At 37.6% G+C, this 15,747-nt stretch overlaps 2 long non-coding RNA genes across 2 annotated transcripts; both read right to left on the bottom strand.

Annotated features, from left to right (window-relative positions):
* Positions 1-12,050: 12,050 nt before the first annotated feature.
* On the bottom strand, positions 12,051-12,863 carry LOC130986999 (uncharacterized). The gene is made up of 2 exons (XR_009089531.1): positions 12,752-12,863; positions 12,051-12,409 (listed from the first exon to the last, which is right to left on the bottom strand). It is a non-coding gene; the product is annotated as an uncharacterized LOC130986999 (long non-coding RNA).
* Positions 12,864-12,963: 100 nt separating this feature from the next.
* On the bottom strand, positions 12,964-14,369 carry LOC130987000 (uncharacterized). Its single transcript, XR_009089532.1, has 3 exons — positions 14,111-14,369; positions 13,923-14,006; positions 12,964-13,443 (listed from the first exon to the last, which is right to left on the bottom strand). It is a non-coding gene; the product is annotated as an uncharacterized LOC130987000 (long non-coding RNA).
* Positions 14,370-15,747: the final 1,378 nt, after the last annotated feature.

The following is a 15,747-nucleotide window of genomic DNA, read 5'->3' as shown; positions in this document are numbered from 1 at the left end:
GAGGTGTTTTAGGTTGAGTCAAAATTTTGGCGCCATTGCCGGGGAAGGTTTTAGGCATTTTAATTGTGTCACTTTTCTTTCTGTTTTTACTTGCTTTATTTTGCTTTTTCTTGTTACTTTTACTTTCTCCCGCCAGTACGTTTGATCCATTTGTTAGTGTTGTGCATGCAGGGTCGCCGAAGCTTAAATCAGGAATTGGCGCCCTACGTCGATAACATTAATCGGACCAGTGGTGTGCTTAGACAGAACATCAAGGAATTGTTTTCGAACGATTGTGAGGAAGGTTCTGAGTCTGGTTCTGACAGAAAGGCACGTGACAGAGCAGATGATTCTGAGTCTGGTTCTGACGGAAAGGTGCACGATAGAGCAGGCGATTTCTACTCTGACTCTGGCTCTGGAGCGAACTCGGACTCTGACTCTGACCATACAGAGCAGACCATAGAAAGGAAGAAAAAACCCGACTCTGACTCTGGCCGTTCAGAGCAGACCTTAAAGGAGGAAAAAGAAGAGATAGCGCAGAATATCCCTTAGTTCATGGGAGACTTCACCAGGCCCGTCATACGGGACACTAACACCTAGGCTATTGTGCTCCCTACTGCCGTCAGAAATTACAACTTGAAGCCAAATGATTCAAGTTTGCTACCTCTTTTCCACGGGATGCCGAGCGAGGACGCCCTGCAGTTCATTCGCGATTTTTGCACTCAAGTGCAAACCATCCCACTACTAAATCTCACTGAGGATCAATTAAAGCTCAAGTGCTTCCCTTATACACTTAAAGATCGGGCGAGGACGTGGCTGCTATCTCTGCCGCCTAACTCCATAACCACTTCGGGGGAGGGATGTGAAAAGTTCATGTTGAAGTATTACCCTAATCACAAGACATAGGAGATCAGAGCTCAAATCATGAACTTCATCCAAGAAACGGACGAGCCCTTTCATGAGGCTTGGGAGAGATTCCAAGAACTCCTCCGCCAGTGCCCGCAACATCAACTGACCGATGTAATGTTGATGCAATTTTTCTACGACGAGCTAGTACAGACTGCCCAATTCATGGTGGACAGCATGGTAGGATGAAACATAGCTAGGAAGACTGCAGACGAGCTAAAGGAAATATTCAAAATCTTAGCTGAGAGTTCCCAGCAGAAATCAGTCCGTGGAAAGAAGGTTGAGGCCAGCGCTGTATCACAAACCGGCGATCTGTAGAAACAGTTGGTTACACTTATGAAAGAAGTGCAACAGCTCAAGATGAGCAAGATGGAAACCCCTCCTGTCCCTGCGCAGAGTTTAGAACCTTGTGGAATCTGTGGTGATTTTAGCTACAGAGTTAATCAATGCAACATAATGGGCGATTTTACTCCAGAGGGTGCAGCTGAAGTTATGTGGCGCAAGGATTTTAGAGCAGACCGCAATTTGGGCAAACTTATAATCAAGGCCAACAAAACTTCAATAGCGGATGGAGAGGTCAATAGCCTTATGCACCACAGCCCCTACAATATCCACCGAGGTATCAGCAGCATGGGAATTTTCAACCTGCTCAACAATTTCAGAATGCTCCACAGTATCAAAAGCAGGTTCAGCCCCAGAAGTCGTCCTTAGAGAACACTATGCAGTCTTTCATGGAGATGACCAAGCAAAACATGGAGTCTCAGTTAGCTACGATCAAACGCCTTGAGACTACGGTGGGGCAGCTATCGGGAACTCTGAGCCAACTGCAGCAGCAGCAGCCCGGGAAACTTCATGGTCAGCCTTTGCAGGCTCATCAGGCTCTAGCTATTACTGCTCTGCCAGAGCAGACAACACCGCCAGCGCTGTCAAGAATACCAGTGCAAACAAGGTTGTCAGAGCAGACGAGGGAACCAGAGCTGATAAGGGTACCAAAGCTGAGAAGAGCGCCAGAGCTGAGAAGAAAGACAGAGCAGACAAGGCTACCATCTCTGGCGGCCTCCTGCCAAAAACATGCTGACAAAAAATAGAAGAGCAAAACTGTGGAAGCCTTCAAAGCTAGCCAACGTCCCAGTCCAGCTTTGCCACCGGTGATGGTTGATCCAACCCAACCACTACCGAAGCAAGGAGACCCAGGCAGCTTTATTTTTTGTATTGGTTTGGGTAGAGCTGGGGAGGTCTCGGGCATGCTAGACTTGGGTGCGGCAGTCAATTTGATGCCGTTTGATATTTTTCAGAAGTTGGGCAGGAAGGATGATGTGCTGAAGTGCACTGAGATGAGACTTCAGCTAGCTAATGGTTCTATTAGCAGCCCACGTGGACTCTTGGAGGATGTCGAAGTAACGGTAAGAGGATTCAAGGTGCGGGCAGATTTTGTGGTGCTCGATGTAGGGAAAGGCATTAGAGGAGAGAACGGCCATCTTGTTCTGCTTGGCCGGCCTTTTATGGCTACTACCCAGACTCGCATTGATGTGGGATCTGGAACTTTGAGTATGGCCGGGTCAGGTAGATCGATAACATTTTCTGTTTTCGATAAGAAACCTGCTAATTCCACTTCTTTATTGCATGACTATTCTTATGTTGAGATTTCTGACCCTGTGGAAGAAGTGGAAATTTTCAATGCTGACAATCTTTTGCCAGCTCTGACCAGCCCGCCAGCTCTGACCAGTCCGCCAGCTCTGAACATTCCACCAGCTCTGACGATCCCTCCAGCTCTGACCAGTCCGCCAGCTTTGACGAGGCCGCCAGCTCTGATGAGCACTTGCCAAAATTATGCTGAGGAGAAATTGATGAGCACCTGCCCGGAAGAGGACGAAATAATACAGGAGTTTCTTGATAACCTGCTAGATGAGGTGGCCATTGAAGATGATTTTTTGGACAAGATGCCACTCGACGTTAATGAATTACCGACTAACTTGAAAGAGGACGCAACCGTTGAAGAAGAATGGGCTGACCTGATGAAATGCAATGATGGTGTCGTGCAAGGATTGCAAGGTGTACTGCTCGTGGAGGAGAAGAAATAGGAGAGTTTGCGATCTGGCTCTTGGGTTGAGAGAATGTTGAATGTGATGAGCGTTGTTTGCTCATTAAGAGGACCCGCAACTGAAATGAAGAAGGATGTGTTTTCACAGTGATTAATTCAGTTGACGCTTCATAGTGATTTTGGTTAAGGGTTTCTCTAAGTCGGGCTGGCGACTTTAAAACTAGCGTTGCATGGGAGGCAACCCATGTTGTTTTTCTTAGTTTGCTTTTCGTTTCTTTCCGTTCTGTTTGTTCTTTGCTTTCTGTTTCTGTTTTGCTTGTTTTGATGCCTTTGGTGTTGCTTTAATCTTTTTGGAGTGTTTTTGTTTTTGTTAGGCAGAATAGTCCTTTCACAGCGCTGAACTTCCACTCTGGCGCTGAATTTCCCCTCTGAAATCCCTGCACTAAACTTCCATTCTACCGCTGCCGCCAGCGCTGAAGAGAGCCGCCAACTCTGACACTGCTGCCAGTGCTGACATTTCTACTCTGCCACAATCCCTAATTTTCGCCACCTCTCACAGTGATTCTGCTTTTCAGTGCCGATATTCAGGGACGTGTTTCTAACTCTATCTTTTGCCCTGAGGACATGGCTTACTTTAAGTGTGTGGGGGGGTGACTTGTTTGATGCGTGCTTTTTGCTTTTGTTGGGCGATTGGTCCCTCTGTTCTTAACTTATTCTTGGATGCTTGCTAATTTTTATGAATTTGTGGAAGAGATGATTTTTGATGAAAATTTCGGGTTGTGTTTGAATGGTGGTTATTCTGATTTTGCTTTTGATATATGTCTCTTGTTTGTGCAATAAATTATGAGTTTTGTTGCGACACGGTTGTAAGTAAATAAAACGTGATTTGTCCGGTAGATGCTAGAGGGAGTGTTGTCATTGTGATTACCTACGATCGTATCCTTATCTGTGAAATGTTTGATTGCTGAAAATTCTGCCAGCTCTGAAAATCAGGCTAGGTCTGAAAATGACAGCTCTGAGTCTCTGCCCCGCTAGTTTAACGATGAGCATGGAAAACCACGTGAGAAGACTTTGGATTACATCCAAATGGTTTTATTTCACGAATTAAAGCTCAACTGTCGAAATTTAAGTAATTAAGCACACAAAGTGTGAAAAGGGAAAGGTTGTGAAATAGAGATACTGATTATAAAGGCGATCCCATTAAGGAATTCACTTCTAGCGGAGAATTGGGTCTGATCGAATTATTTGCATGACTGATGTGTTGCTTCTTAAACTTTGAGTTACTTGCATGATTTGAGAGATATGTGTTGATTGGAAAATTTTGAATTGACTTGTTGAATGTTTGGATGGAAATAATCATCGTGGAACGCTCTCTTCCTTAGATTCATACTGATTTTGCTTGAGGACAAGCAAAAGGCTAAGTGTGGGGGGGTTGATTGTGCTATTTTTGAGTGAAATATTCTGGAAGTTGGTGCGTTTATGAGTTTGTTGATGCTTTGTAGAAGCTTTTGATAAAACAGGAGGAAGAATGCTAAGTTGGAGTTTTTGAATCAAAAATGGTTATTTTGGGCTCAAAGTGGTGTCTAGAGCTGACGGCTCATACTCTGTTGCCTCGCCAGAGCTGACAGAGCTGAAGTCCATTCGTCAGAGTGGATTTCCAGAGCTAACGATCCATAGCCAGAGCTGACTGAACTTGACAGAGCTGACCATTCTCGACAGAGAGGACTTTCCAGACTTCCATTCCCAGAGCTGGCATTCATGTGTCCAGAGCTCACCGAAGCCAGAGCTGAATTCCAAAATCGACAAAGCTAAAGTTACAGAGCTGACAAACTCCAGAGCTACCTACGCCAACACTTTTCCAGAGCCGGAATCCAATTATCCAGAGCTGACTACTTCTACAGAGCTAGCTTCCAGCTCTGCCATAATTCGACAGATCTGCCATGACTTGGCAGAGCTGCCAAGACTTGCCGAGCAAGTTATCCATTGCAATCCCCTGTGCGCGCACGCTGCCTTGATGCTTATCTTTTAAGCCCAGTTTTGATGGGCCGTTTTGAGGGTTTTTAGGGTTGATCGGTAGTCTATATATAAGGCTTAATGTTCTTCATGAGAAATAATCTTTTAGGCTTCGGATCAAGAGTAACTTCGACCTTAGGCAATCAAAACAATCTTTAGTTTAATTCTCGTTTTTCATACTTCTTTAGTTTCGAGTTTTAGTTAGTTCTTAGTTAGTTTTCAATCTAGTTTTAGTTAGTTCTCCGTTTCGAAGTTGTAATCAAGTGACAGTGATTTCATCCTCGCGACGTTTTATGGTATTTCACTTTAATTTCTTTGCCTCGTTTTAAATTATGTTAAGCTTTCAATTATGCAATTTAGTTTATGCCAAATTAGTTTAGAAGCTTTTAATTAAAGTTAGTTAAATTCTTAGCTTAGTAGCATTTAAATTCAACTCACCTTTACTTTATGCTTTTAATTCTGCCTAGGGTTAATAATTTATTTCTGCTTCGTATTTATGTTCCATTTAATTCTGCCTAGCATTAGTAATTTATTTATGCTTAAGTATTTGAGTTTCTGCCTAGTTAATAGTACTTTTCTGCCAAGTTAATTCTAAGTTTAGTTTTACTTTAAGTTTAATTTACAAGCATTAGTTTAATTCTTTTCCGCCTAGTTAATTCTAAGTTTAGTTTTACGTTAAGTTTTAATTTACAAGCATTGGTTTAATTCTTTTTCGCCTAGTTAATTCTTTAGTTTAATTTCAAGTTAAGTTTAATTCCAAGCTTTAGTTTAAATTTACAGTTTTCAAACGACAACCTTTACCGCTTTTTTGTGATACAATTAGAAGCTCTTTAAGATCTTCCTTGAGAGATGACTTTGGGTCAACTTACCATTGCTAGAGTGTCCTTGTCTTATTGCAAGTCAATCTAGAGGTGTTTTAGGTTGAGTCAATAAGTTTCAACATAAAGTTTTAAAATTAAAATTTGAAATGATTGTTATGAAAAGGAAACATTACAAATTAAATCATAAATTTATACTCATTTTGTAATTTCGATCTCACTTTTTAAATATTTTTAAATATATTTCAAATTTTCTAATTTTGGAATTGAGGCTTCTTCAATTTTTCCGAATATCGAAGAGATGACGCGAATATCACAATCGACTAAGATCCAGTAGAGAGGGGATAAGTGAGACATTCGTTTAGTGTACAATTAAGAAAAAAATTGATAATATTATTAATAAAAGTAATAAATTTAAAATATTTATATTTATTAATAATTTATTAAATTTACAACACATATAATTTCTCCGTGCATCGCACGGGAGGCGTACTAGTTAAGGATCACGATAAGAGCTTGTTAGGTCCGGAGGGTCTCAAATAGGTGTATGGGGGGGAATACACCTATAGGCTATTTTTGAAAACAAAACTTGAAACACAAACTGACACAACCTTTTCAGTTAAAGGAGTTTAGTAAAGTTTAGGTTGATGACTGATACTGAATACTCTTCAGTAAGGAGTTATCAGTTAAGTCTGAGACTTTAACTGATACACGTAAAGTTCCAGTCAAGTTTGTTGAACAGAGAGATGTTATGAATCTTACTGACTATCCGAAGATTAATCAGTTAGACTAATAACATACGCAGTGGAAAACTTTTCTTTCGAAATAGCCTGTGAGATTAATCACGTTGTTAGAGATTAAATTTTTCTTTGCAGTTAATCAGTTTTCAGTTGGAGAAGGTTTGAACACAAGTAAGAAGGTAAAAAATGAAAGTTGTATACAACACAAAGATTTTTACGTGGTTCAGAAAACACTTCCTACATCCACAGTCAGTCGATCACACTGACAAACTTCACTGGGCATGTGCTTACGGGTGCACAGCAAACCTAGACAACTGAAGATCCTATCTTCAGTACCAACACACCTGGTTGGATTTCTCACTCCTAGCGCACACTGGGCACTAAGATCTCTTCGGAGACAGAGCACTGGTCTGAACTCCTTTACAACTCAAACTCTCATTTCGGTCAGTTGAATAGAGGTTCGAAAACTTGCCAACTAGATTACAAAGAACAAGTTCTCTGCAATCAGTTATACCTAGGCTTTGGATATAAAATATTTGCCTAAGTTCTAAGAGAATGTATGTAATCAGCAGTGACTGATTTTTGACTTTTTGTGATTCTCTTATTCGATTCAAACTTTTCAGCTTATGTAGTTGAATCGGTGAAGATTGAAGTGATCCTCAAGCTCTATTTATAAGAGAGGTCTTGAATAGATCCGTTGGCTGAAATGGTCCTCAAGATTTCTTCCGTTAGACAGTAATTTGAACTTGGGCTGAGGCTTCAATCTTCGAGGTTCATTTGTTTGGTGAGAACGGCTACTTTGAGAGCAGGAGATACGACATCTCTGAAAAGGTAATCACCAAAAAGGAAGGCTCTACAGAGAAATGACGATCCTCGAAATCTCTGCATTTAATGAGGCTGTACTTCTGGAGTGCGTGGCTTCCTTTAAGCTTTGGAGCTTCAGTCCGAGGAAGAATGTTTAACTGATACTTGACTTTAGTATCAGTCCGCTGAATCCACGTGGCTCGCATTAAGTAATCAATCGTAACTGGTTCTTGGACTGGTCAGTCAAATATCAGTATTTGACTCTGCCTTAAATCGTCAACAGTCGGTAACTTCAGTCTTCAGTCCTCCGACTTTAGTCTTCAGTCTTCAGAACAACAACTAAACTAGAAAAGAACTCTAACACTTGAGTTCAAACAGTTCTAGTCTATTACAAGTTAAACATATTGATTTTGGTATCATCAAAACTAGGATTACGATATTTCATTAAGTTCCCAACAGAGCTTCAATTTGATATAAATTATGTAAATATTTGATTTAAAATGTAAAAGTTATATTTATTTAAAAATTAAAATTTAAGAATATTCTCTCTTCTCTCTTTTTTTTTGAATAAATGTATTTTTTAATTCATTTTTATTTTTATTTTTATTTTTACTTTTAACTTATATTATTTTCTTAATTTTTTTCACAGCATCAATGTTTTTCTTATTGTGAATTCTACTTTATTTTATATTAAACTTAAATATATTTAGCTAAAATTAATATCTATAATTTTTTATATAATATTGAATTGACATCATCGTTACATATATAATGAAAATTAAAAATATTTTTCGTGTGTTGCACAGGTGCAAATGCTAGTTATGCTAAAGTAGTATTTTTTGTCATCAAGAATATTAGTTCTCCAATCTCATATCCTTTTAATGATAAATATGAATCAAACAACATTTATTCAAATGATAGAAATTATAAAAGACATTAGAATATCCCAAAATTCCAATCAATCCAAATAAAAATTCTATCAATATTAACCCTCTAAACTCCTCTATATCTTATCTCTCAATCTTTAGTCCAATATATATTCACTATATATATATATATAGGGTGTGGTTCTAGAAAGAACTACATTATTTGTGAGAACGTGAGAACCATCAAATATAATGCATTTACTCTAAAAATTAATGCATTCGCTGTTAAAATTAATGCACTCAAAAAAATAAAAATAAAAATTGCTTCTTTCAGGATTCGAACCCAAGATCTGCATTCATTTCTTGATGATCGAATGGCTGAAAATGGTTCTCCGTTCTTATTTTATTTAGTGGTTTATATATATATATATATATATATATATATATATATATATATATATATATATATATATAGGGGGGGCGGTTATTCAATAAACCACCCTTATTTTAAGAATTACGAACCAGCAAAAATGCATGGATTTTATGTATAACACGCATGAATAAACTGTATAAAGGCATGAATTGCGAAAAATAATTTTTTGCTACCTTTGGGATTCGAACTCAGGACCATGAATTTATCCAACAAGGTGATGAATCAACCGTAGATCTTGATGATCTAAGGGCTGAAAATGGTTCCTAATTTATATTTTAAAAAGCGTTCTTATTTTAGCCTTCCCATATATATATATACATATATATATATATATATAGGGGTGGGCTACCGTGAGAGCACATCTTAAAATAAGAAATAAGAGCAATTTTTAATGTATGAATTTTATGTAGAACACATATGAATTCGCTATATAAAGGTATGAATTGTGAAAAATAAATTTTTGCTACCTTTGAGATTCGAACTCAGGACCATAAATTCATCCAACAGGATTACGAATCAACCTGTAGATCTTGATGATCTAAGAGCTGAAAATAATTCTTATTTTATATCTTATGAAATGCTCTTATTTTAGCCCTTCCATATATATATATCAATCATTAGTTTTCGTATTCACGCCATTTAACCCTTATATCTTGATGGAACTTCACAAATCACAATCCATATGGTACCTACAATTATACTCTTATCCCTCAAAAAGGAAAAAAAAGAAAAAACAAATGCACTTGTAAAATATCATCTAGAAGGATAGACCATATTATATCCTAATAAAGTGTTTTTGAGGATACGTGTGAGGGAGATCAAAGTGAACACAATTAAGGTTTTCAGTTCAATGAACTACATTAGACGGTTCCTACATTATGGGCATGCATATTCAAAATCTAGAGCCGCAGATCTATCAAATTGACTAGTCACGCGCTGACTTCAATTTTCTTTTTCTTTTTCTTTTATCTTTGTCTTAGTTTTGGTTGGGGGTGGTTATGAAGTAGTGTTTGTAAATTCAAAAAATAATGTATAATCCCTCTTAAAGTATGCACGAATAAAATGAAAATGATGCTTCGGCTAAGAAATAAAATGAGATTGGTTGCGGTTAGGGGTGAGCATCGGTTCGGTTCGGTACAAAACCGAACCAAAAACTCAAAATCGAAAATCGAACCGATGGTTAAAATTGAAACCGAACCGCACCAATTGGGGGTCCGGAACCGAACCAAAATCGAACCGATAAAACCATCGATAACCGAACCGAACGATGCAATTTTTTTTTCTTCGAAAATACCAATTAAAAATTGTAAAATAATGTAAAATACACAAATTTCAAATGTCAAATCCCCACAACATGAACATGATAAATAATAATATATTATAATTGTGAATTAGGGTTTTAGTTTTAGGTTAAAAAATTAGAAAAATAATTATAGGTTATAAAATAATTATATATAATAAAATATTAATATGTATCAGTTCGGTTCGGTTTAAAACCGAACCAAAATATGGAAACCGACACCAAACCGAAAATTTTCAGTTTTTACTTTTCAAAACCGAACCAATAGAATTGGGACCGAACCGCACCAATCTAGTTCGGTTCGGTTCGGTTTTCAGTGTCGGTTCGGTTTCTGCTCACCCCTAGTTGCGGTGGTTATGAAGTAGTGTTTGTAAATTCAAAAAATTATAAGCCCTCTTAAAGCATGCACGAATAAAATGAAAATTAAATGATGATGAAATTAAGATTTAATATAAAAGAGAGAAAAAATAGCATCCCTTGAAAGCACATGAACACAAACTAAGGGCACGAATCTTGAAAGGAGATCGTTAAACCAAAGAAACATAAGTCAATGACTTTAGCAAACTCACAAGACATCTTAAAACAAACAACGCATCTACCAAAAAGGAATATCAGGATAGTCGTCCATTTCATCCAACCAACATCCATGGGCTATATAATTCATTGCACACATACTAGCACTATTGCTAGCTATGATCAATCACAAAGTCATTCGGCTTATGACCCATTTCCCCCGCATTCCTAAGGCGACTCTTTATGCTATCTTCCGGAGCTGCTTGCACAGGCTCCCTTCCCATGCCATTTCCCGTGCCCTTTGGACGGCCTCATCCTCGCTTGGTCGGCACTTCCGAAAGTATTTGCATCCCCTGGCTAACCTGTTCTTCTAGCCTACTGATTTGACTAGCAATATCATCCGGAGCAGGAGTGGACGAACCTTTACTACCTTCATTCTCCAAACTCTGAATTTTCATAGCATTCGATCTCCACAGCCAAAGCTTTAAGATCAGCTGCATTCTTGATCCTTAATTAGTACGCCTCCCGTGCGATGCACGGAGAATTTATATCGAAATGACTAGAAAGTCAATTCGATATAATTAGATATATGTACATACCCTATATAGCATTTTATATTCGTTAATTCCAATATTTGTTTACTATGATGATTAATGAGGTTATTATGTATGTTAATGATTAACTAGAAAGTCTAGAATGTTATGTATGATGATTAATTAGATATATGTACACTAGTGTCTAACCCGTTGAATTTTGATGGGTATTATTTGTTATTATAATTTATATAAGAAAAATGTAGAAATTAATTCATAATATATTTATAAATTATGGAGATTTTTTGATGTTATAATTTATAAATAAAAAGTCCACCTCCTTTACATAATATATTTATAAATGATGAATATTATTCAATAAATTAAGTGTTAACATGACATAGGTCTACGTTACATATCAAACTAAAATAAAAAAATTAAATTAAAGAGGACACCCGCTACCCGTCGTACCCGCCACCCACTATCCGTCGGATACCTGCCGAGACTTGAGAGGTAGGTGCGTTGATGCTTCTCGGCATCGACATCCTACAATCAACCACCCAACAAATACAATAAACCACCCAAAAAATAAATCACCACGAAACTGCAACAAATTTTAGAGAAAATTTCAACTTTTGTACACTACTATTTACCACTCATACCCGCAACCCGCGGATACCCGCCACTTGTTGGGTATCCACCAACCCGCTATTCATCGGATACCCGCCACCTACTACCCGTCGAAGACCACCCACCCGCATCCACTATGTGTTTAAATATTTATTTTATGTGATGTTTTTAATTATTAGTTGTTTCAATGTGAATTATTATCTATCTTTTTTTTTGTCACACAATTCTTACATTATAATGCATTATTAATTTTTGAATCAAATATATTAATTTTTGATTTAGTAGAAGTAATGTCCTAATAGATTTTCTAAAAAAAATGTTGTAAGAGATAATACAATTAAATAGATCAAATTGTTAATTGAAAAATTAAATATAATAAATATTATATTCATATTTTTTATTTTATCAAATAAAATAACATTAATTATGCGTACAACGTTCGCTCTTATTGCTAGTAAAACTAAAAGAACCTAAAAAAATGAAAAAAAAAAAATTGTAATTGAAACATTAAATCATAAGTACAGGAACCTCTAAGCATGATTTACCTTTTACCAATCACCAAAAATGGTATTCCTCACCCATTTACTCTAATGTCTCATGAAAGAGCCTGTCGAATAATATATAAGTCGACAGCAAGGCACAAATCACTGAAACAACCTCATTTACATTAGAAGATAAATAAAGTTTTTCCTACTTGCTCTAAAACTGCTATATCTACCAAAAATCAGCACACCTCTCAACTTCAGCCTAACCCGAAAGAAGTAGGGTGGTTTCGCTCCATCTCGGTGAGCCCTAACCCGCCGACTGCCGTCATTTCTGAGATGAGCAAAGCCCTAAAGCATATAGAGATGTTAGGTTTGCAAAAAAAAAAAACTTCAAACTAAGGTCTTAATCTTAAAACTTACAGTCTATTTTTTTTAGGGGCTGTAAAACTTACAGTTGTAGAATGTAAACAGTTGATTCAAACATTCAAGGAATTAAAAAAAGAATAATGAGGATTCAATGCATGCTAATAGCAACTTAAGACCTGGAATTAACATCATATATATTCCAAGCTTTTTCAGCAATTCTAATCATGAAACATGCAAAGAGCTATTCAAGAAGCTTGAAGACATTTTCGCATCAAACTTAAGGATGTACAGTCGTGAAGTAAAAGCAGAGGTAGTAGGTTGTACCATAAGAAGCCCCATCTCGTTCGATAATTCACTAATCCTCATCATTGGAGAAGTCGCCATCGCTATCTTGATCATAAATCTAATATTCTTCATCTTAGGGGTCGTCCTGCAAAACCAAAGGGAAAACTGCCAAAAAGATCTTGTAGATAGTCCTTTGAGATATTATCATTTTCTACATCTAAATGAAGTATAGGATACCGGAGATTAGGTACAAAACAAAGAGTTTATGTGATTCACTATAGCAATTGTTGATAATTTGTAAGAAACCAATTCACACGAGAGAACGTATGAAAATCAAGCGAGCAAAGCAACAGCGAAGATAGAGGTGAAAAGTACAGAATGATAGCAATGATACATGTATCTGGTAAGGAGAAGTCCCTCTCTGGATCAACTTGGGAAAAAAAATAGAAGCATCAATTAAAGCTTGCATGGTTAAACATGGTGATATAAGAGGAGTTTTAGTCTTTCCTTGTTAAAATTCACCCAGAAAAAGAAAAGAGATGGAACAAAATCAATGATTTCATAATCTTACTGATTTTAAGCTTGTGTCCCACTACAATGTATAATGAGACCAAACACAATGCTTCCTTTCTAGAGGTGGATATAAAATTTCCCTTGATGTACTCTTTATTTTTCAGAAACGATATCCTCTTTCACACTTTGGATACAGAGAAATAGAATGGTTCATCAAACTGCAGAAAATATTTGCCAGTTTCTAGTTATTTCCTTGACTGACAACCACATCACATAAGTAAGCACTCTCAAGAACGCAAAACTGTAGAAGTCCTATTTCTCTGTTAACCACTTTGCATACTATTATGTTCCCCGTTGCTTGTCTATATATACTAATTACCTCCTATAAATTCATGTCCATCACTACACAAAAGCCTGAACCACTCCTAGATCACCCAATTGATAAAATCACAGATCATCCATCACTCACCAACACAGGTTGCCACTATAAATAAAGATTCTCACCCATCACTCGTCAAATTCAATCGAGATTCAAGAAGAGCACTCGCTTGCAATTGTAACAGAAAGGAAAGGCAAAAAGAATGATAAATATTGGCGCTGCAATATGGAGAAATAAGTGAAGGCAAATTATAAACAGAATTATTTAACAACGAAGAAAACTGAAGCAATGAACAAAGAAGAAAAAACGCAGCAATACCTTGCGTTGGCTGTAAAAACATAATGAAATCGGAAGGAGCCGCCACCAATTTCTGAATGATTCATGGAATTTATAGCTAAAAATCTAGGTTAATTAAAAGTTTCCATTGTTAAAATCCTTTCCAAAATTTGTTCTTTCTAAAATAATAATCATTCTATATTTAAAATAGTCATACATTTAATACTTACCATGGCTGTATAGGAAGAATCACGGCACATAGCGGAGGGTTCCGGCGCGGTGAACCACAGTGGGGAAGGGAGGTGGCAGATCGATTTCTGGTGGTGGGGGCGACTGGTCATGGTTTTTCAAATTTATTTGAAAGGAGGTGGCAGATCGCGGAATCGCGGGGAGGGTGGGAAATGGAGGGCAGATGGCGGCGGCGGCGAAGGCGGTGGCCAGCCCGGTGATGGCGATGAGAGTTGCAAAGTTTTGGTGGTGGGGGCGACTGGTCATTGACTCAACTAGAAACACCTCTAGTTTGACTTGCAATAGAACAAGGACATCCTAGCGATGGTAAGTTGACCCAGTGTCATCTCTCAAGGAAGATCTTTAAGGGCAAATAATTATGTCACGAGAAAACTGTAAACTTTTGATTATTAACCTAAAACTTGGAAAATAAACTTACGTGAATTAAACTTAACTAAAACTTAATCTTAAAATTATCTAGGCGAATTAAGCTATAAAACCCTAGGCAAGATTTAAACGCATAAAGTAAAAGCAACTTGGAATTTAAATACTAACTAGAAATTTAAATACTTGTAAATTAAACGCTTCTAATCTAATGAGCGTAAAACTAAATTGCATAATTTAAAAGAAAGCATCATAAAAACGCATAAACTAAATTGCATAATTTAAAGTGCAGAATTTAAAGAAACGCAAGTAAAAGTAAATAAATAAACTTGATTAAGAAATACCGTAAAACATCTCGAGAAGTAATCTGTCACGTAATTACAACTCTAAACGAAGAACTAATCTAATACATGAATTGAAAGAACTAAAATAAACTAACTAAGAATAGGAATCGAACCTAAGACTAAGAAAGCATGTAAACCTAACTTTGGCTGCCTAGCGGAAACTCAAAATTAGGGCAAAGGATTGATTATTGTAACTAAGTGCCGGAGGCAAGGGATTCTCTCTTCTTCACGTTCAAACCTCCTTTTATAGACTTCTTTCAACACTAATTAGCATCAAACTCGGCTTCAAAACTGCACTCTTAAGGTAATAGAATCGTGCATCCAAAGGTCATCCAGCTGGCAGCGTGCTCTGCAAGTTATCTCTACTCTGGCGAAAAATCGGCTAACTCTGGAAACTCGGCTCTACAAAGGCATAGTACAGAGCTAAAAGTCAGCTCGGTAGTTATCGCGCTCTGTATAGCACAGAGCTAAAAGTCAGCTCTGTAAATAGCGAACTCTGGCGAATAGTGCAGAGCTGAAAGTCAGCTCTGCAATGTTCAACTCTGCAATGTTCTGCTCGCCGATCTTCAGCTCTGCTCTGGCGCGTAAGTCAGCTCTGTCGAGTTAGCTCTGTTGATTTAGCTCTACTCTGACAAGTTTGTTATGCTCTGGAGATTTCAGCTCTGCTAGGAAAGTTCAGCTCTGGAGACTCCAGCTCTGACTCTGCTAGTCAGCTCTGTTCTGCTACAGAGCTATCCTCGCAGCTCTGCTTTGGCGAGCTTCTCTGCTCTGCTCTGCAGCGGGTTTTTCTACTCTGGCACGAGCTTTTCAGCTCTGCACACCAGAGTACGCCTAAAAACACCATTCTAACCCAAAATCTCCAAAATTACACTCTTCCAGCTATAAAACCTAAATCTCCTGCAAAGCATAAA

This window comes from Salvia miltiorrhiza, chromosome 5 (assembly GCF_028751815.1).
Source record: "Salvia miltiorrhiza cultivar Shanhuang (shh) chromosome 5, IMPLAD_Smil_shh, whole genome shotgun sequence".
Lineage (NCBI taxonomy): Eukaryota > Viridiplantae > Streptophyta > Magnoliopsida > Lamiales > Lamiaceae > Salvia > Salvia miltiorrhiza.
This window is presented reverse-complemented; position numbering and strand designations above follow the sequence as displayed.